The sequence below is a fragment of the Lactuca saligna genome, chromosome 1, assembly GCF_052625555.1.
Source record: "Lactuca saligna cultivar CGN05327 chromosome 1, ASM5262555v1, whole genome shotgun sequence".
NCBI lineage: Eukaryota > Viridiplantae > Streptophyta > Magnoliopsida > Asterales > Asteraceae > Lactuca > Lactuca saligna.
The window spans coordinates 122,853,505-122,874,838 of record NC_136417.1 but is presented as its reverse complement, the minus strand read 5'-3'; positions in this window follow the sequence as shown (position 1 = coordinate 122,874,838).

Genomic DNA, 21,334 nt, shown 5'->3' with positions numbered 1-21,334 from the left:
TAGAAAAGTCCTAATATTTTTGTTTACAGAAAAGTCCTAATATTTTTTGTTTACTGAAAAATCCCAATATTTTGGATTAGTTTACGAAATAGTCCCAAATTAGTTTGGTACCGGTTTCAACCGGTCAAAAAGGGTCAAACTGCAAATTTTTGCCGGTTTTCAGGACTTTTTCGTTCAAAAAAAAATCTTGGGACTAAAGTGTAACTTTTTCGTAAATATTGGGACTTTTCTGAAGATAAAATGAAACTAGTTTGTTTTGTAATTTATAACACCTAATAAAGATTATCCATAGCAATATAAAAAAAGATGAACAACAGAACCAAACAATATAAACAATATAAATATTTTATTATTAAAATAATAGATTAAAAGATTATTGAAAAAGTTTCTTTTTATTCAAAGTTATCAAAAGAAAAAAATGGTATGTTTAAACTTGATTATAAAAAGTAATAAATAAAAAGAATATAAAAAGAAAAACATAAGTAACTTAATATATATTTAAAAAACATAATGATTATAATTTTATTGAAATGAAACATGTTATTAATAATTACTTAATAATTATAACTAAAAAGTAACTTATATGTATATCTAAATTTGATTGGCTATGAATCCACTATAATAAATGAAGGTTTTTGTTACTATATGTTGCATTTTCATTTAATTTGCTAAATATCATTTTGCGGTTATTTTGAATTATTTTTTTCTACATGTCATTTTATGAGTTTTTCTATTTTAATAAATTTCACATAATACTTTAATGTAATAATTACAATTAATTTAATAATAAATGAATATCAAATTCATTAATGGACTTACCTTCTTATTTCAAAATTTCCAAATTAAAGCCCATTAGTTTATTTATTTAAAATTAAAAGATAAAAAAATCAATTTTAATAATTCATTATTTTTCTTATTTTCTTATAAATCTAAAGTTCTTAAATATTTAGACATTTATATTTAATCTTTTTAATTAACCTATGTAATACATGAGTTTTACATCTAGTAAAAAGAATAACTCGTAATTAGAAAAAAATATATAATGATTACCTAATTATTAGTAAAAGTAATGATTAAGGGGTAGGGATAAATATAAAGAAGGTATGGATAAATGATGTCTATAAGAAGGTAAGTCAATTAATGAAATTGATATTCATTTATTAATATACTTATTGTAATTTTTATATTAAAGCATTATGTGAAATTTATTAAAATAAAAAAAAACTCATAAAATGATACGTAAAAAAGAAATTAATTCAAAACAACCACAAAATGATATTTTACAAATTGAATGAAAATATGGCAAGTGATAAAAAAAATCATTTATTAGAATAGATTTCATATTTACTTCAAATTTTATGAGAACAAGATAATAGATGAATCCCACAAACCCACTTGCAAAAACATAACAAAAAATTAGCAAATTGACCGAGATAACCATGATTTCCACATGCCACCATCTAAGAATTTTTTTATTTAGTATCCATTTTTTTTGGACATTTATATATTTTTCTTTTAGATAAAAATGATCATTGTGAGTGGAGAAGCTGGTGATAGAGGTGAATATTCATTAGTTGAATCGCTTAAATTAGGAAAAATCAATAAACTGATATACATTTGGGGCAGTAGATGTGATGGTATTTCTTTATCAATCTCGTCTTAATTTTTTATAATCCCATCATACGTCGACTTTACTACAATGTGGAGAAAGTTGATAGGACTAAAAACATTAAAATTCAAATTATTTACTTCTAATCTTGTGCAAATAGTCTGTTCCATGTAATCTTGACTTCGTTTGGGATAAAATTACTTTTGTGTAATTTCCTTATTAACAAACGATTTAGATAACTACATTTAACCTTCTTCCAAATCTTACTAAATTTTGATTTGCTTGGATCACTTTACTCAGATTTGGAATGAAATGTGACGAAGGAATATTGGCAAAAAGAAGGGTCTTGTATGGCTAATGTAATAAGGAAACAAAGGTTTGTCCAAACTATTGGTGAATTTAAAAGTTGGTTGTTATTTAGTGACACATAAACAAAAGTAATATGTTTTGTTTAATTCTCATATATTTTTCTTTTTAATCTGTAAGAGTCATCAAATGTGGATGATAGGCTTGAGTTAGAGTTTATAATATGTTATGCAATGGAAAAATGACAGCATATACTTAAATAGAAATATTTTATCATAGAACATGTTTAAAATTGATATTTTATAAATATGAACAAACTGTTAATGCATTAAATGCACTACAAACCCACATTTTATATAAACGTATGAAATCAACAAAACCAAACCAACAAGGCTATACAACCATGCGTAAAAAACTACATATATGTGTAAAATGACCAAAAAGGGCTTCCTTTTACATATAAGCATATAAACATCTTAAGAAGATCATTCAAAAACAGTAGAAGGAAATCAGTAGCAATTATTGTTCATTCCTAAGTTACTAACATCAAAATTCAGAAGGTTAACATTAAAACATGTATATTAGAATTGATAAATGGAAACATGCATATGATGAAACATGCATAAGAAACTACTATCCCTATCAGGTATTTGATCAAACAACTTGCCTGCAAACATATTCCATTTTTTACATGACACTATACATATCAGATGTCATACATTTGAACATTAAACACAAATACCAAATCAATAGCAACAAACAAATAGCAAGTCAATTAAAAATGAAAGTAAGAAATCACCTAACAGAATTCCAGTGACGAACTTAAACTTGATGATTGACCAACAACATCAATTGGCGATTTCAAAAAAAAGCAGAAAAAGAAGAAGAAAGAAAGAAGAAAAGAAGGAATGAGAATGGAAACTGGGATTGGGTGCCACCAAATTCTGGCTATCGAATGTCTCCGACCGGTGGCTTCACAGGGGAGGTGACGGCCAGTAGTGGAGAGTCGACGTGAGGAGCAGATAGCGAAAGGTGATGTTTTAATCGTAAGTACAAGGAGTAAGGTTTTATAAGGTGAAGGGTTCTCAAATATGAGATAATGATTTTTCTATAAAAAATGACTAATTACAATATAAGTTAATTTTTAAAAGGTTTCTGTCTAAATATTAGTTTTACTTTTATATCAGTGTAGAATCGATAATAAATTAAAAAAAAAAAAAATTATCTTTACAACTTATAAATAAGATCATTTAAATCAATATGTTTCAAAATAAATCATATATCTTGAATTATATTCATTTGAAATTTTCTAACCTTTTCAACTTATCCTACTTAATGATTGATTAATTGAATTTTTTTTGCCTATATAAAAACTTATTTAGAGTGGATGGAAATAAAAAAGAATATTGCTAATAGGTAAAAGTAATTGTGTTCTTTTCTAACTTACAATTTATATATTATTTATAAAAAGATTCTTGATTTGTTTGGTTAGTTTTTCTTCTTTTTGTCCCTTAGTTATTTATAGTGTATGAAAAATAGTAAAGAATATGGAAATAGATAAATTTATCTATATTCTTTTATCTTTTTCAACTTATACATCTATAATCTATAATGGTTTTCTATATTTGTTTGTTTATTCACACTTGTTTCTTTTATCTTTTTGCTTAGTTGTATAAAAGTGGATGGAATTTTTTGCTTGTACAAAAATTTATTTAGAATGGGTGGAAATAGAAAAAATATGTTAATAGGTAAAGACATTGGTGTTCTTTTCTCTCTTTCAATTTATACATTATAAAAAATTTCTTGATTTGTTTGGTTACTAATTCTTACTTTTCTTCTTTTTATCGTTTAGTTATTTACGGTGCATGAAAAATAGTAAAAATGTGCAAATAGTTAAATCTATTTGTATTCTTTTATCTTTTTCAACTTATACATTTATAAAAAATTTCTTTCTTCAGCTTGGTTATTTATATTTGTTTTTCTTCTCTTTTTGTTTAGTTGTCTGCATAGAAATGAAGATAAATGTGAAAATAAATAAAACTATTTAGGTTCTTTTATTTCTTTCAATTTATATGTATTGATAAAAATAGAAACACACATAAGATTATGTGACTAAATATTTCGTTACATCAAAATTTAGCTTTTTAACATAAGAATCTACAAACGTTTTTTTTTCTTCAACCTACAAACTATTTTACTCCTTAAAATCATATATAAGAAGCAATTAAGTTTTAGATGAATTCGTTTTTTTTTTAATTATTATTTCTATAAAATTATTTTGCTATTTGTGATTTATTTTGTTAAACATTTATTCATCATAAATGTAAATAGAAATGTATTTAATATATATAAAAAATCAATTGTTAATGAACGTTCACATTTTACTATTTCAAAAAGAAAAAGAAAAACATCAAAAAAAAACTTCTATAAAAATCAAATAAATCACAACGACTAGATTAATGACCAAATTTCAAACATTCATTGTTAAAGTTGGTAATTAAAAATTTTGCAACCACTTGACTATAATAAGATAAGAGTTCAATATAAAATACTTAAAAATATCCATTAGTTTTAGTTTCATGTTTAAGTTGGATTTTAACTAAGTATTTAAATAGTAAGGAATGATAATAATCTCTATTCTAATAAAAGAATAGTTTTATTCTTATTTGGATATGTATCATTCTATTAAGCTTTTTAATTAATGCATATGTTATTCTTTTTTTGCTATGTGTCACTTTATTATGTTATCTAATTAATACATATCACTTATCAATTTATTGATTCTTCATTTCAAATTTTAAAATTTAAATTTACCACTCTATTTACATTAAATTAATATCATTAGAATAAAAATTAAAAAAAAAATAATACAAATTATAAAGTGATATAATTTCACATATTTATTTAAATCAATGATTATAATTTCATATAACTAAAAATATCCTAATTAATAATATATTTAAAATAATTGATTAATAATTTTGAGTTTTTACTATAAAAGTTTAATTAAATTTGTAACCATGATTTCCACGAGTTATAAATTAGTCTACTATAATAAATGAAAGTTTTTTTTTCACATGTCACACTATCATTCAATTTGCCAAATGCATTGTGAATTAATTTCTTTACCACATATCATTTTATGGGTTTTTTTCTATATTAATAAATTCCACATAATACTTTAATATAATAATTACAATAAATGTAGTAAAAAATGAATATCAATTTAATTAATGGACTTACCTTTTAATTTTAAAATTCTAAAAATTAAAGATAATTAATTTCTTTTGTTTATTTATTCAAATTTAAATGATAAAAAACATTTCCATCTTAGTAATTCATTATTTTTTTTATTTTCTTATAAATTTAAAGTTTTCAAATATTTTGATTTTTATATATATTTTTTTTAAATTAACCCATATAATACATGGGTCTCATAACTAGTATAAAATATACAAAATTTTAAATAAAATTAAAAATTGAAACCATCAAACGGTTGATACTCAAATGGAACAGTTAGAATGACTGAGTATGATAAATTAAATCAAGTATTGCAAACATAAACATTTATAAAAAATGATAAAAAAAACAAGTATAAATGTATATATCTATATAATTTTTAAATTTATATTTATGTTGTTCAAGATAATTCATATCTTTATTCTTATTCAATAGAAACTACCATAAAATGTTTATAACAAATAATATTTAATTAGTGAACTAAACATAATGTTAAATTTAATGTTAGTTACTTAGTTAGTCTTAATGTCATTTAAGTTATTTCTTTCCTCGCGTAATAAAAGAATCATCCAAATAATATGATTAAAGTTAGATAATTATTTTTTTCATCATAATAATTTGATACTTTCATTTATTAATTTTTATAAATTAAAGTAAACCTTTGAGTTATTTGCTACACTTTTTATTTATGTTTAATACAAAACATAGTGATATAACAAAACAAAGAAACACATACAAACATTTTATTAATCATCATCATTTGTTAGATAAAAAGTTAATATTGTTTTAAGTAATTTATATGGATAAAAATCATTAAAGCCGTAAAAATTTTCACGTGTAATTGGGAAAAATCTTATTATTATTATTTTTTGGTTTTGGCCACAAATTTTACGCAGAGTTATTACTCTAGTCCACTTAACGAGTTTCATAATTAACTCTGTCATTTTTTTGCAAACCAATCCTAAAATTGTGTTTAAAGTCCAATTTTGGCCCCTATAGTTTGTAAACCAAATGTCTAAAACTCGTTTTACGTTTTTTTTTTTAACTTCTTTATTTTCATTTATTTTTATTTTTTATTCAAAACTAAACTTGGTTATATATATTTTTTTGTTTTTTTATATTCTTTTTCTTTTTCGTATATATATGTGTGTGTTTCTTTATTTTATTTTAGTATTTTAATTATTTTCTATTTTAATAATTATAAATAGTAAATATCACACACTGAATCAAAATAAAGAAAATAGAAAAACCATAAATTACCCAAATTTTTTTAAAAAAAAAAACTCAAACACCAAAAATATAATATACTCTAATATATTCATATACTTTACACTTTTTGAAAAATATCAAACAAAGTTATCAAGTTGACAAAAAACAAAACTAAAAAAAGACAAAAAAAAAATACAAAAAAAAAAAAAAATTCATACACTTTACACTTTTTGAAAAATATCAAAATAAATTATCAAATTGACAAAAAACAAAATGTAAAAAAACGAAAAGTTTACGAAAAATATAAAAAAAACAAAAAATAAAAATATAAAAACCAAGTCTAGTTTTGACTAAAAAATTAAAATAAATGAAAATAAAGAAGTTCAAAAAAAACATAAAACCGAATTTTGGACACGTGATGTGTAGTTTTTTTTTGCAAATTATAGGGATCAAATTTGGACTTAAACACAATTTTAGGATTGATTTTGCAAAAAAAAATAAAGGGTTAACCATGAAACTCATTAAGTGGGTTAGAGTAATAACTTTACCTAAAATAAACTCGGGAAATCTGCGAAAAAGTCCCAATATTTTAGGCCAATTTACGATTTAGTCCCAAATTAAATTTTGTTTACAAAAAATGACAGATTACCGACTAAAACTTCGGATTGGCCCTTCGTGGCCGGTTTCACAGATTTAGCCGGTATCTCGTCTTTTTTCGTTAATTAATCAAAATTTTGGGGCTTTTTCATTAATTAATCAAAATTTTAGGGCTTTTTCATTATTTATTACCAATAAACCAAAATATTTGGACTTTTCTGAAGATTACCTTTAAACTAATATATATTATATGATCTAATTTAATATGTACTATTCCATGTCTTCTTTCTTATGCTCTTCTAGGCTCACTGTGTGTTTTTATCGGTGTCGTCAAACCCAACAACAAAAATCTCACTCACAAGTCTTGTTAACTCCATCGATTTTCCAAAATTATCCATTCACAACTCTATGATCATCTTTCAATCTCTAAATAAAGAACGGAGAAAATCGTTGTTGATTACGTGGATGTCCCTATTACCTAACCATGACTTAAACCGTGGTTCCAACACTTGGATGTTCCTATTACCTAACCATGACTTGAACACATACACTAATGGCGTTGTCCATAGTGTTGTTAACAATAGAAGACGAATCTCACATGTTCAACCACTGATACATTAGCTCAAGTCTTACTTGACCCTTGTTTCCTTACAACACTATAGAAGCCCCGACATAAGATAAATCCCACATGGTTCATCATTTATTGGTTTTTTTTGTCAAAAAGTAAAGCATTTTAGAAGCCCCAAATAGACTAAAACGTAATAATGACAATTATTACGTTTTAGTTTATCTGGGGCTTCCAGAATGCATTAGTTTTTGGCAAGACACAAACCCTGAAAATTAGGGTTTTCACACTCAGCTCCTACTCGTCGAGTTGGGGTCCTCCAACTCGTCGAGTAGACTCTAGAAATTACGCGACCATTAACACTCTCTACTCGGCGAGTTGGGGCCTCCAACTCGTCAAGTTGATCAGACAACAAGAATATAACTTAATTAAATATTATACCTGGGAGTTGGGATGTTACACCTATTGTAAGGAAACAAGGGTCAAGTAAGACTTGAGCCAAGGTATCAGTGGTTAAACCACGTGGGATTTGTATTTTGTTGTTAACAAAACTATGGACAATGCCGTTAGTGTATGGGTTCAAAATAAGGTTCGAGTCATGGTTAGGTAATAGGAACATCCGAGTGTTGGAACCGTAGCTCGTAGGTATACCAAATTAATATTTTAATAGTTTATGATGGATAGCTTGTTGACATTTTTTTTTACAATTAGAGTTAACATTCTTCATGGTTTTCAATACATCATATCGAGTTGATTTTTTTACATATGTTGAGTTTTTTAAGATTAATGGTTCATTCTTCATGGTTTTCAAGCCCTATTGTAAGGAAACAAGGATCATGTAAGACTTGAGCCAAGGTATCAGTGGTTAAACCATGTGGATTTGTATTTTGTTGTGAACAACACTATGGACAATGCGACTAGTGTATGGATCGAAATAGGATTCAAGTCATGGTTAGGTAATAGGAACATCCAAGTGTTGGAACCACAGTTGAAGTCATGATTAGGTAATATGGGCATCCACGTAATCAATAAGGATTTTCTCCGTTCTTTATTTGGAGATTGAAAGATGATCATAGAGTTGTGAATGGATAATTTTGGAAAATCAATGGAGTTAACGAGGCTTGTGAGTAATATTTTTGTTGTTGGGTTTGACGACACCGATAAAAAAATACACAGTGAGCCTAGAAGAGCATAAGAAAAAAGACATGGAATAGTACATATTAAATTAGATCATATAATATATATTAGTTTAAAGGTAATCTTCAGAAAAGTCTAAATATTTTGGTTTATTGGTAATAAATAATGAAAAAGCCCTAAAATTTTGATTAATTAATGAAAAAGCCCTAAATTTTTGATTAATTAACGAAAAAAGACGAGATACCGGCTAAATCTGTGAAACCGGCCACGAAGGGTTAATCCGAAGTTTTAGCCGGTAATTTGTCCTTTTTTGTAAACAAAATTTAATTTGGGACTAAATCGTAAACTGACCTAAAATATTGGGACTTTTTCGCAGATTTCCCAATAAACTCTACCTAAAATTTGTGGTCAGAGCCAGCAAAAAAATAATAGGGTTTTTTTTTTTTTTTTTTTTCCAATTACGAATGAAAAAAAGTCCTGGTTTTTATGGTATTATATAACATATCTATATCACATTTTAACTTTTGGGTAAACTCTACAGATTGTCCCTATGGTTTGGGGTAGCTTGCATGGTTGTTGCCTAAAAAGTTTTTTTAACTCGGACAATCCCTTTGTTTTGTTTTTGTTGTGTCGTTGGTCCCTAAGTGACATAAAAATACTATCATGCCCTTACGTATTTCTTTTTTAATTTTCTATTATTTTTGTTTTCCATTTTTAAATCAAAAAGAAAAAAAATAAAACCCCCACTCATTTTATCTCTGTTCACTCGCCTCTCCTTTTCCGTCTCTCCCCAAACCCTTTTCCAGCGAGACACTTTTGTGATGACACCATTGCCACTTTTCTAATAACCACCCCTCATCCCCTCCTAATGTCCGTTCACAAGAAAACCACATCCAACCACCACTACCATTGGAAAACTCCTTCACCTCGGAAACCACCTTCACCCTTTACCTTTCTATTTATTATTCATGTTTATAGTATTCCCCTCATCCCTAAGCCATCGTTAGTCTATATCTATAAGGTTCGAAATGTATATAGTGAGAAGTAGAAATAGGTTTAAGTTTATAACATCAAGTTACTGATGCAGATTCAAATCATCAATGTACAACCAACTCGTAATCAGCAACTCATATATCTTGGTTTGAAGACTATACGATAGTATCGTCTGACAATCACTTTTGATAAATTCTATGAAGTGATTCATGTGAGCGTAGGTTTAGTCCAATACTCAAATATTATTTCAAGAGCACTCATGAATGTTTGTAGCAAACTTTTGCAATGTCTAACACCTTAGACAATCATACAAAACCCATTCATGACAGTCTACTTTCATAACCTACTTCCAAAGTATGATCGACTGTGGATAGTTTGAATAATCTTATTATTCTAGAAGTCATAACATGCAAAAAGTGAAACAATAGTAAATAATTGACACAAGATAGTATCTTTACTTATAAATAAAACTCCTTTTATTCAATCATCAAATATCAATTACATTTTAGCTATTACAAGTTTCTAAATTTCTATCTAATCACTAAAACCAATATCATCTTTCAGCCTGATACTCCTAGCGTGATGCAAGTGCTTAACGCTACTTAGTCTCTTTGTAAGGGGACCTGTCGGGTTCTCCTCTGACGATACCCACTTCATTACGAGGAATCCTTCTTCTACTCGATGTCTTACGAAGTGATATTTTTTGTCGATGTGCCTGGATCTGCCATGATCCCTTGGTTCCTTGGCTAAAGTGACCGCACCCTTGTTGTCACAGAAAATCTCCGTAGGCTCCTTTATAGCTGGTACAACTCCAAGGTCTCTGATGAAGTTCTTTATCCATATTGCCTCATTTGACGCTTCGCTTGCGGCTATCTATTCTAATTCGCACATTGAATCAGCTACAGTCTCCTGTTTGGAACTTTTCCATGTTACTGTTCCTCCATTTAAGGTAAATACCCAGCCCGACTGAGAGCGGAAATTGGTCTGAAAGCAGGCATCACTATACCCTGTCACTCTCAAGTCATAATTATACCTAAGAATGTTCTTTACTACAATCCAGTGAGCTTTACTAGGGTTCCCTTGATATCTACTAACCATGATCAAAGCAAATGCTACATCAGGGGGAGTACATGTCATAGCATACATGATCGAGCCAACTGCAGAATCATATGGTATTCGACTCTTTTCTCATATCTCATCATTGGTACTCAGACTCTGAGTCTTACTCAATTTGGTATTGCAATAGATAGGCAATTATCCTTTCTTGGAATCCTCCATGTTGATGTTGGATTAGGTGTCTAAGCCCATAACTATAGTTGGTATGTACTTGACCCGAGAGTAGCATGGTCCATTTCAGGTTGCCTTCGCCAGAACAATTTGACAGGATGGATATTTGCAAAAGAGGATATTTGTGATTTATTAATATATTATAAGAATAATATATTAATTGAGAAATCATATTATTTAATTGGTATTGATCAATAATTAATTTGGAATTTATTTAGTGATCAAAAGAGACTGATTAAATTTACGAGGACTGATTAGGTAAATCAGTAATACTTATAGTTTAGGCTAAATATCCATGTTGATTAGGATTAGAATAAATCTTTGTGAGAGTCCATGAAGAGTTGGTCCAAAAGGCTAATGAGTTATTGGATTAAAATCCCAAGTGAATTAGGGTTTACAAGTTGAAACCCTAGGAATTCCAAACTATAAAATGAACCCCTAGCTTGATAAAATCGGCACAAAAAAGACTCCTAAGGTGAATGGCTAGTCGATTTTAGGTTCATAATCTCTCTCTCATATTCATCCAATTGTTATTGGTGTTTATGACTTGTTTGAGGCATCACACTTGAGGTGCTAAGCTCTTGAAAGGCCAACAAATACAAGCTACAAATAAGAGGTATTCTTCTAACTAGTTTTATGATTCATGTACCAAATTTGTATACTAGATAGGTTTCATGCTTTGGATAATTTTTTGTTGCATGTATAACTAGAGAAAACTTAGATCCAAAACATTAAGGTTGTATGTGCACCATAGGAGTGTTATAGTACATAAAACCCAACAGTGGTATATGAGCCTATGGTAGTTTTCTATTATATTGAAGCATTGGTATTATTTTCAAAGTTGGAAAATCTATCAATTTTGATTCTGCATGATCACCACGACGTGACAATGCTTGCCACGACATGGTGATGCATCTGATGGCAAATTTTGGATTTCATGGCTTAATTTGGATATGGATAATTACTATAAATTCTTTTGTTAATAACAAAAATTCAATTTTTATGTTATGAAAATAAGTATCCTCGTCTTAATTAAAAGATAATTGTCAAAATTTAAGATAACTGATAGTTTATATGAAAAACTAATTATTTGTAAAATTTGAAATTATCTTACTACGCAAGTATTAGGTCAAATTGGTAAATGATAAATTATATGATAATTACATTAGTTAAAATTTGATCTAAATGTTTCTTGAAGAGTTTCATAACTTGTCCTCAAGTTATGGAACTTGAAAAGTCTCATTCATGAAACAAATTAACTCTTTAAGTTATGGAATTCAAGAGTCTTGAAAGGTTACAAAACTTGTCATTAAGTTTTGGAATCCAAAAGGTTTTGAAGAGTTACAAAACTTGCTCTCAAGTGTTAGAATGAAAATTTGATTAAAACAGTTTTAATTGTGAAATATTAAATACTAAACCTTTTGACTTCATAACTTAAGTTTAGAATTAATTTTTTTTTAATTATGGTTTTGTTGATAATTAATTAAAAGAGTATTAATAAATCCATAATTATATGGTTTGAGTTTAATTAGATTAAAAATCTAGTTTAATTAATAGATTAAACCACCTAGTATTTTAAATATTTAAAATACACCCTTATACTATATAAAATTAAAAGTTTAATATATTATATATATGTATAAGTAAAAAAGTTAGTCTTACCGTTAGTAGACCTCATTCACGAAACTGGTCTATAAGGGGTGTTTAAGGAAGCGACATGTAAAATGACTGCCATTGGGTATCCACTATTACCCACCACACCCTTGACTAGTGGAGGGTGGTTAGCCGAACGCGTTTGATAGGACACCTAAATCCTCATTAAAAGTATAATGAAATACCAAGTAACTAAATGTTTTATAAATTCCCAATCTTAGCTACTTAGGAAAAATGTGAATTTGATGCTAACCTATGAAATTGCACATTGCACCTTATTAGTCGTTAGTGGAGCGTGTGTAGTTACCCGACACACTAATATGGGACTAATGAAGGATGACAATGGGTAGCTCATACTTTGTCCTAGATCAATGGAGGGCGTGTGGTTAACCGACACATTGATTAGGCGATAAATGACTTCGAGAGTACCAAACTAATTTGCATGGTTATTCACACCTTATCTGTGATCCTCGGTATCCTAGTCACAAACTTGAAGGGTATAATCGAGATTAAATGTGCTAGTGAAAAGTTCAATGAATCTAAAAAAATCTAGGAGTTTCATTTAAAACTTAATTCGTTTAAAATTTTGTTTTCATGGTGGAACTGGTAAATCATCATTTACCTACCGAAAAATAGTTTGCAATTGGATTACGACATCCATCTTCCGAATTATAAATTATTGTGTCGGGTCCTAGCCTTAATATTTGTGACAACCCGAAATTTATTTCATCATTCTTAACCCCTTTTCCGTTAACTTTTGGACTGGCTAATTAATTTGGGACTTTTATAAATGACTTAGTAAGGGTTGAAATAAATTAGAAACATCCCAAAATTTTCCTTTGAAAATTTTTAGTTTCAACCAAGTCAAAATACGACCACTAAATCGGGTGCGACCAAAAGCCCCGTTTAACGGCAGTATCGGGTAGATTTTCACTGAGCCCTAACTCAAGCCCCTATATAAGGGAGAGTAAACTCCATTTCCACCTTTTCCACTCTCTCTCTACAACTCGTTTTCGAGCCGAAAACACCCGTTTCGATCCCCAAACTAGTAAGAACTCTATCCTAACTTGTTGTATAGCTTAGTTAACATGCAAATTCGTGTTAAAGACACCAAATAGGGGTAAGATTATGTGTTTACACCCCAAGAACACTCTTGGACCGTGAACACATTAAATGGGGTTTTTAAGCCCCAAAACCCCTCTAAACTACCCCTAAGGCTTAGATATGGCTAAATGACTTATGGATACGGACTTAGAACACATTGAACTTACATTTTGGGGAGTAAACTTGAGTTTACTGCCCAAGAACTTGCTTGGGCCGTAAACTCCTCTTCATGGGGAGTAAACTCAAGTTTAAGTGTTAGAAATGCCCCTAAACACCTCCTATGGCCTTGGAAAAATGTCTAGAAGCAATTACACGAATGTAAATGCTTTAAACATTAAAGAAACCAAGGAAATAGGAGTTTACGGCCGTAAACCCCCCTAGGAAAGGTCCATGGGCCGTAAACTCCTAAATGGTTCCCAAATGATGCCCTAAACTCCCTATTTGACTTGGAAAAATGCATAGAACTTTATTTCCTACCATTTAAGACACTAATACACCAAAGGAATGAGTATATAGGAGCTTACGGCTGTAAAATCCTCAAATGGTCCCTTAAGAGCCTTAAACCCCTACATATGCATTATATTTGGACCTAGCCTAATTCTATGAACGATATAAGGCTATTTAGCATCCTTGAACACTCCCACCATGAGTTTATGGCCGTAAACTCATGGGGACATGGTCTTAGGGCCGTGAACTCTATAAAGAGTTTACTCATGAAGAGTAAACTCCCTATCTAAGCCATACACACCCTTAAATGTTACCTGGGACACCCCTAGAACATAATCAAAGTGTTTTCCGCACTTTAGGATGTGTATACGTATTTAATTAGTATTATATTTGCTAATTGTATGTAAACATATGTTATCATATGTTTATTAGGTCACTAAGTGTGTTCAAGTCTTTACTTGACACCGAGCACCCAACCGACACCTTCGTCGGGTCCACTTTACATCTAGTGAGTTCATAGCCCTGAATTAACCTTTTAAATGTTTTTACATGCTTTTATGGGGGGAATACAAGTTAAACATGCCAGTTATCATATCAATCACATGTGATTGATAACCCGCATGCACAAGGATTCATTACACTGTTAACTGTTTTACCAAGTATGATACTGTAAATGGTTTCCTAAAACGTCTTTATGTATCCAAAGCTTTTCTCAAATTACCACTCATGATGTATGTTTTATTTCAAACTCTGCTACAACAGCATTTTAAACAAAGGTTTTCTCTACTTTATCAAGGTTACAATCAAAACTTGTTTATGAATGATTTTCTTAAAGTATAAAGGTTTTCCAAAGATTTCATCAAAGTTTTCTTCCATGTTTTGTACTCCCACTTTGTTAGATACTACCACTTCGTCATACTTCCTCGTAGTTAATGCTACTACTTTGTTAACAATTTTACTTCGTGATACACTTTTGCTTCACGATACACTTTTACTTCACGATACGCTCTTACTTCACGATACACTTTTACTTCACGATTCACTTATACTTCACGATACAAGTATACTTCACGATACGCTTTTACTTCACGATTCACTTATACTTCACGATTCACTTATAGTTCACGATACACTTATACTTCACGATACACTTATACTTCACGATGCGCTTATACTTCACGATACACTTATACTTCACGATACACTTATACTTCACGATACGCTTATACTTCACGATTCACTTATACTTCAGGATATGCTTATACTTCACAATACACTTCTACTTCACGATTCACTTATACTTCACGATATGCTTATACTTCACAATACGCTTCTACTTCATGATACGCCCGTATTCGTTAACACTTATACCTTGTGAAACACTCCTACTTCGTTAAACACTTAAACTTAGTTAAATGTATGCCTATGCTTGTATAGTTATATAAATAATGTTTAAAGGACTTAGGAAGGCTAGTTCGCCCTATTTCCTTTTCTTCATTGAGATGTGGTCTGGTGGGATCGAATACCCATCCGAAGGTCGTTTGATCATTAGTTATACATTCTGTATACAAGCATAGACATATAGGTTTACATTAGTCAGTTCAGTTGTGAGTCTATATCATTAGTCCAGTATTTCACATCAGATCTCACTACACGAGATACATCTTCAGTACACGACCTTATCCGTTGTCAGGATAGTAACCAGAATCTCTTGTAGGGAGAGCGGGCATTATGTGTATAGATCTATACGGGATTGACACCCCCGCACCCTGACTGCTAGCTACAGTCCCCGACCTACCAAGCCCAAAGGGTGACATATGTCACATTATTACCGACGCTTGCAGGGCGTCAAGTTCTCTAGTGTCTCATGGTTACCTTATAATTCATGGCCTTAAGGTAATGGGTTTTAACACTGTATTCACTGTATTTAGACCTTGCTAGACGTATCATTCATTTGATACTGTCCGGGGTCTGTGTTCACTGTTTTTAGACCTTGCTAGACGTATCTTTCATTTGATACTGTCTGGGGTCTGTGTCTCCCTTTTTGTTAGATGGAATCAGGTGTACCGTTGATTCGATACTCCCTTGGAGTCTATAATTTCTTTTGCCTTAGTTAGCAGTCTTCACTATTGAGGCATATGTTATTTTCCCTGATATTCTCCTACTTTCTTTCAAAATCAATACCACATTTTGATAATGATAGTGTTAAGGAAAAATTACTTTTTACCACATAACTCTGTCCAGTTTTGGTAGAAGACTTCTTTTAATTAGAAAATATAGGATTTTATGGAAAGGACTCTAATTCACTATATACTTTCAAACTACTACTTATATAAAGTTATTTGGATGAAATGACACTAAATACTTATGAACTCACCAGCATTTGTAAAAATGCTGATACTCGCTTTTCAAATAACTTGTATTCTCAGGTCAGCTTTAGACATGTACATTCCAGGAGCTTTTGGATGAGGACAGTTTAGTACCAAGCTGCATCTATATTATTACTTGTATTACTTTGATGATGTAATGTACTATAAACCATATAAAACTATTACTATTAATGCAATGGTTATTGTCCTTTGATTACTATACTGCATATGTTGTGATACTTGACATGACGTCATCCACCCCAGAACGTTTCCGCCGTTCCGGTTTTGGGGTGGGACAATATTTCATTTGGGTGTTATATTAAGGACTTAAATCAACTAAACTTGAATTTCTCTCATATAGATGTCTAGTTTTGACAACTATGTTCTTCCCGAAACTTTTGAAAAAAAGCTTTCCTCATGAAGATGATGTTCCCATAAATCATACTTTAATTCCTCCACCTCCTCCAATAATTCTCCCTGACCCACATGTTCGAAGACTTGAAAAGTTCAAGGTCGCTCAAACCCTATTGGCAAGAAAACACCAAGATAGAAGGTCTGTGTGTGCATATGTCTTGGAGATGAAGTCACACATTGACATGTTGGGAATGTTAGGAGTCGTTGTGTCGAGAAAGTTGGCTATTGACTTGGTTCTTTAATCATTTCCCGAGTCATATAGTCAGTTTTTTAAAGACTACTATGTGACAGCACGACGTGGCCCTCATCGATCTTACCTATTTGCTAATTGATGCTGAATCAACAATGATTTGGCGCACTGGTAATGCAAACTTGATTGGAAGATCTAATTCCCAAACTTCCATAGACATTGACAATGGCGACATTGGAAGTCCAGAAAAGCTTTATCTTCCCAATGGAAAGGGATTAGCCAAGGTCAAACCATTTGACCAAATGGTAAAGAGAAAGGCTAAGTCTGTGATTGTCCCATGTACCATTCCGAACGAGTTTGTTTGTTTCTATCGCCACGAGAAGGGGCATTGGATGTGAAGCTGTCGTATCTACCTGAACGACCATAAGGATGGTAAAGTCAAAATGTATGAATCTGCTTCAGGTACGTCCACTATCTAACTCTATTAAGTTCCTATTTGAAGATTCTTAATACATGATGTGATGAGATCAGATTTTGATGTTTTATAGGATTGAAGAAGAGAAAGGAAGCTTAAAGAAAGAGTAGACTGAGTCTGATCGCAAAGAGATAGATTTCGATCGCATGATTCGATGATTAGAATTTTGAGCTGTTGCTTAGGAGTTATGATAGACTGCTTAGGAATATTTAGAAACATAGTTTTCATATGTACTTGCATTGTAAGGAAAAGTTTTTTCCATTTTATAAATAAAGAAAAAATTTGACTTTGTATTGTTTTATATTTCCTTGCAATGGAATTTGTGAAAATTGATGTTTGTATGTTTCTATTTTTAGCAATATGGATTTGATTCGTTCATTTGTGGTAGTGTCTAAAATTACAAAATAACGAAAGAGTCTCATCACCAAGTTTCAATTGGATAGAAGCTTGGAATCATGCAACTTGTATTGTATGATGCATGAGAACCTTCATCTTTGGGAAATTAAGACTAATTTCTTGTTCACATATAGATGTGAGTCAAGTGAAGGACTAGGGGATCTAGTACACCTTGTTGTGCACTGGTAAGGTCCACCACAAAGAACGATAAGACTATTTGTCATGATTTACTAAAAGCTTAGTGAATATGATTATGCTTACAAGATTAAGTATAATTCTGAATCATTGAAAAGGTTTCAATGTATAGCAGAATGAATAAGAAGAATTAATTAGACAAAAAGATAAAAGTTTCTCCAATCTGAAAGGAAAGAAGAGTACTTTAGTATCATGTTTTATGATCATCCTATTAATTATGAAAACATATCACAATTGATCATCTAAGGACACCTTAGTGCATTTGTATGGCTAAGAAGAGGAATCAGTAATTGTTGAAATGGTTAAATCAATTAAGGTGAGTCATACTTCGTTCCTAAATCAAGTCTTAGAGTCATACTCCAAGATTGTGTCTTGAGTGACATGTCTTAAGTAGGTTTAAAACACATCATGAAAAGTGGAGTAGAAAAGTTTTCTTTCTCTTACACATTTGATATTGGTAGTTGTGATGTTTAGATAAGACAAATACCAACTAAGACCAATTGAGTGAAGTGTCATTCTTGATAAGAATCCACACTAACTCTTGAATATTTTTTTTGTTGGTCAAGGAGTGTTTCTTGGCAAAGATTCTTATATGTTAAGAGGTCAATGGGAGTCTTAAAGATCTTGAAAATTTTCAAGAACTAATCAAGAGTAAAACTATTGTTAATCACTAGCACACGACTTAAGGTTTGTAACCTATCGTGTTGATATATTCTTGTTTCTATGCGTTGCAGTTAAAGTTGACTATACATGTGAGTTCTATGAGTTCTCAATTGTTTTCATAAGGCAAAGAACCTTGATCAGTGAAAGTTCATTAATCAATAGCTACTTAACAACTTGGAAGACATGGTAGGTCCTTGTACTGCCAAGTGGAAAGAAATTAATATTGAACAAGTTCAGTCCATATGAGTTTGAATTTTTCATAGACCTTGTCTTATGATAATGGTTGGGAATGACAGATTCACATGGATAGGAACGCATACACCATAAAATCTAAGTGTTATAAGATTTCTCTCTAATTCATGAAAATGATTGTGAGGAAACGCTTTCACCAAGTAGATTTTAAGGAGATAGCAGTTGTGTTAATTGCGTTCTCAAATTCTATTAAGATTACGGCATCCCTCTTCATAGTTCGAATCGTGAGAAAATGGCAAATTGTATGAACATTCGGGACTTATAGTTGTAAAGTTCTGAAATAGTTTAGTCACACATATGAGCTTTTTAATAAAAGGTGTATGTGCTTAGATAAAGGATTATTGAATCATCTTGTATCAGAAATCTGAACTTTGGTAAGAAAGTCAATAAGTATTGATTTCTAGAAGTCCAATTGATTTTTAGAAGTCCAATTGATTTCTAGATACATGTCAAAGTTAGTGGGAGCATAAGTGATATACTAGTAAGAATATAATTATCATGATAGTAGGAGCATGGTTATTATGTGAAGTGTTGCAAGTTAGCAATACTGGCTATAGGAAACAAAGGTTAAGAATTTGCAAAGTTGAAAATATTTGAAAATTTGTTTTCTATAGTAAGGGAGAGGATACTTATACTTTATTTCGAATCTAAAAGTTTAGATTGAAGTATTAATCAAACTTAGTCATGGATATATGAATACCATGTTGAAATATTTCAACATTAGAAATTCTATATATGGAAATATTATAGCAAAAGACTGGTCAGGTATCATGTCTTTATGTAAGACATTATGAATCGTGCTCCATATGATTTGGGTATAGGATCGATTGCATATGCTACAATATTCACATGTTATAATTTTCCAAATGCCTAGGGCATTGAGAGGGAAAAGGGACCATAACTGGTTATGAATGAAAGTTATTAAACAACTATTAAGGATAATCCAAGGTTCGCTAAGGATTGGTCACTTATGGGCAGTTAGAAGTATAGTAATGAATGGACCATATTGATATAATTATGAATAGATAGGATTATATTAAAAATAAATAGTCATATGACAATTATGGAAAATTTTCCATAATGGGAGTTGGATATCAAGAATCTACGAGTAAGTTAAAAACTTTTATGCATCAGTCTTCATGTCTATGGAATTATGTTGTAACAATTTCCAATGGAAAGTTTTGTAATTGGCACAATCTCTGTGACTTGTGTACATAATCATTACAAAAAGACCGCTGCATATAAGCTTAGAATCTAGCAGATTACAGTAAGTGGCAAGGACTTGGTATTCTTACACTTGCGATAAGGATTTGGAATTGTGAAATGAGTGTCATTGGAAATGTTTATAATTGATCTGTTTCAAAAAGTAAGGACCATATGTAAACATAGTGTGTATGCTTGGAGCATGGGATGAATATTGTTTTAATTCAAGTATTAAGTTGATCAGTCAAAACATTATACAATGAATAATGTGTAATCGATATGGTGATTAAATAAAAGGTGTTTTATTTATATTCAAAACTTTTGAGACCATATTGGATTCGATTATTCTTGTGTTTCATTTCCCATGTTTTGACTTCCCAAATAATAATATTATTCAATCCCTCCATAGTCGATCATACTTTGGAAGTAGGTATTGAGGCAAGATTGTCATGAATCTGTCTTTAGATTGTCTAAGTGTTAGACATAGCACAAGTTTGCTGCAGTATTCATGAGTACTCCTGTAATAAGATTTGAGTATTGGATTAAACCCACCCTCATCTGAATCACTTCATGGATTTTATCATGAGTGATTGTGAGACGATAATATCTTATATTCTTGAAACAGATACATATGAGTTGTAGTTTGCAAGTCAGTTGCACATTGATGATGGGTAAACGTACTAGTAACTTGGTGTTATAAAACGCATCATCGTGTGTGATTTGATGAGTAAATAGAGCAAGTATATGAGTCGAAGTTTATCCGTTCCTTTTACCTTGAGAGGGATAAAACTGATATCTGTGGGCCCCTCGATGATTTAGTGATGACAACCCTAAGCGCTTGGCCAAGCCTTGACTGATTTGATTTGTTCAAATAGTCGGTCGTCATAAATCGGAAATCGGGAAACAACACATAGACAGAGAGAATGTGATGGCGACAACCCGAGTAGGGATGGACCCGGCCTGTGAAGAACTGAGCGGACCCAGGCTGTTCGGATTCAAGTGGCGTTATCTTCTATTAGTTATCTAGTTG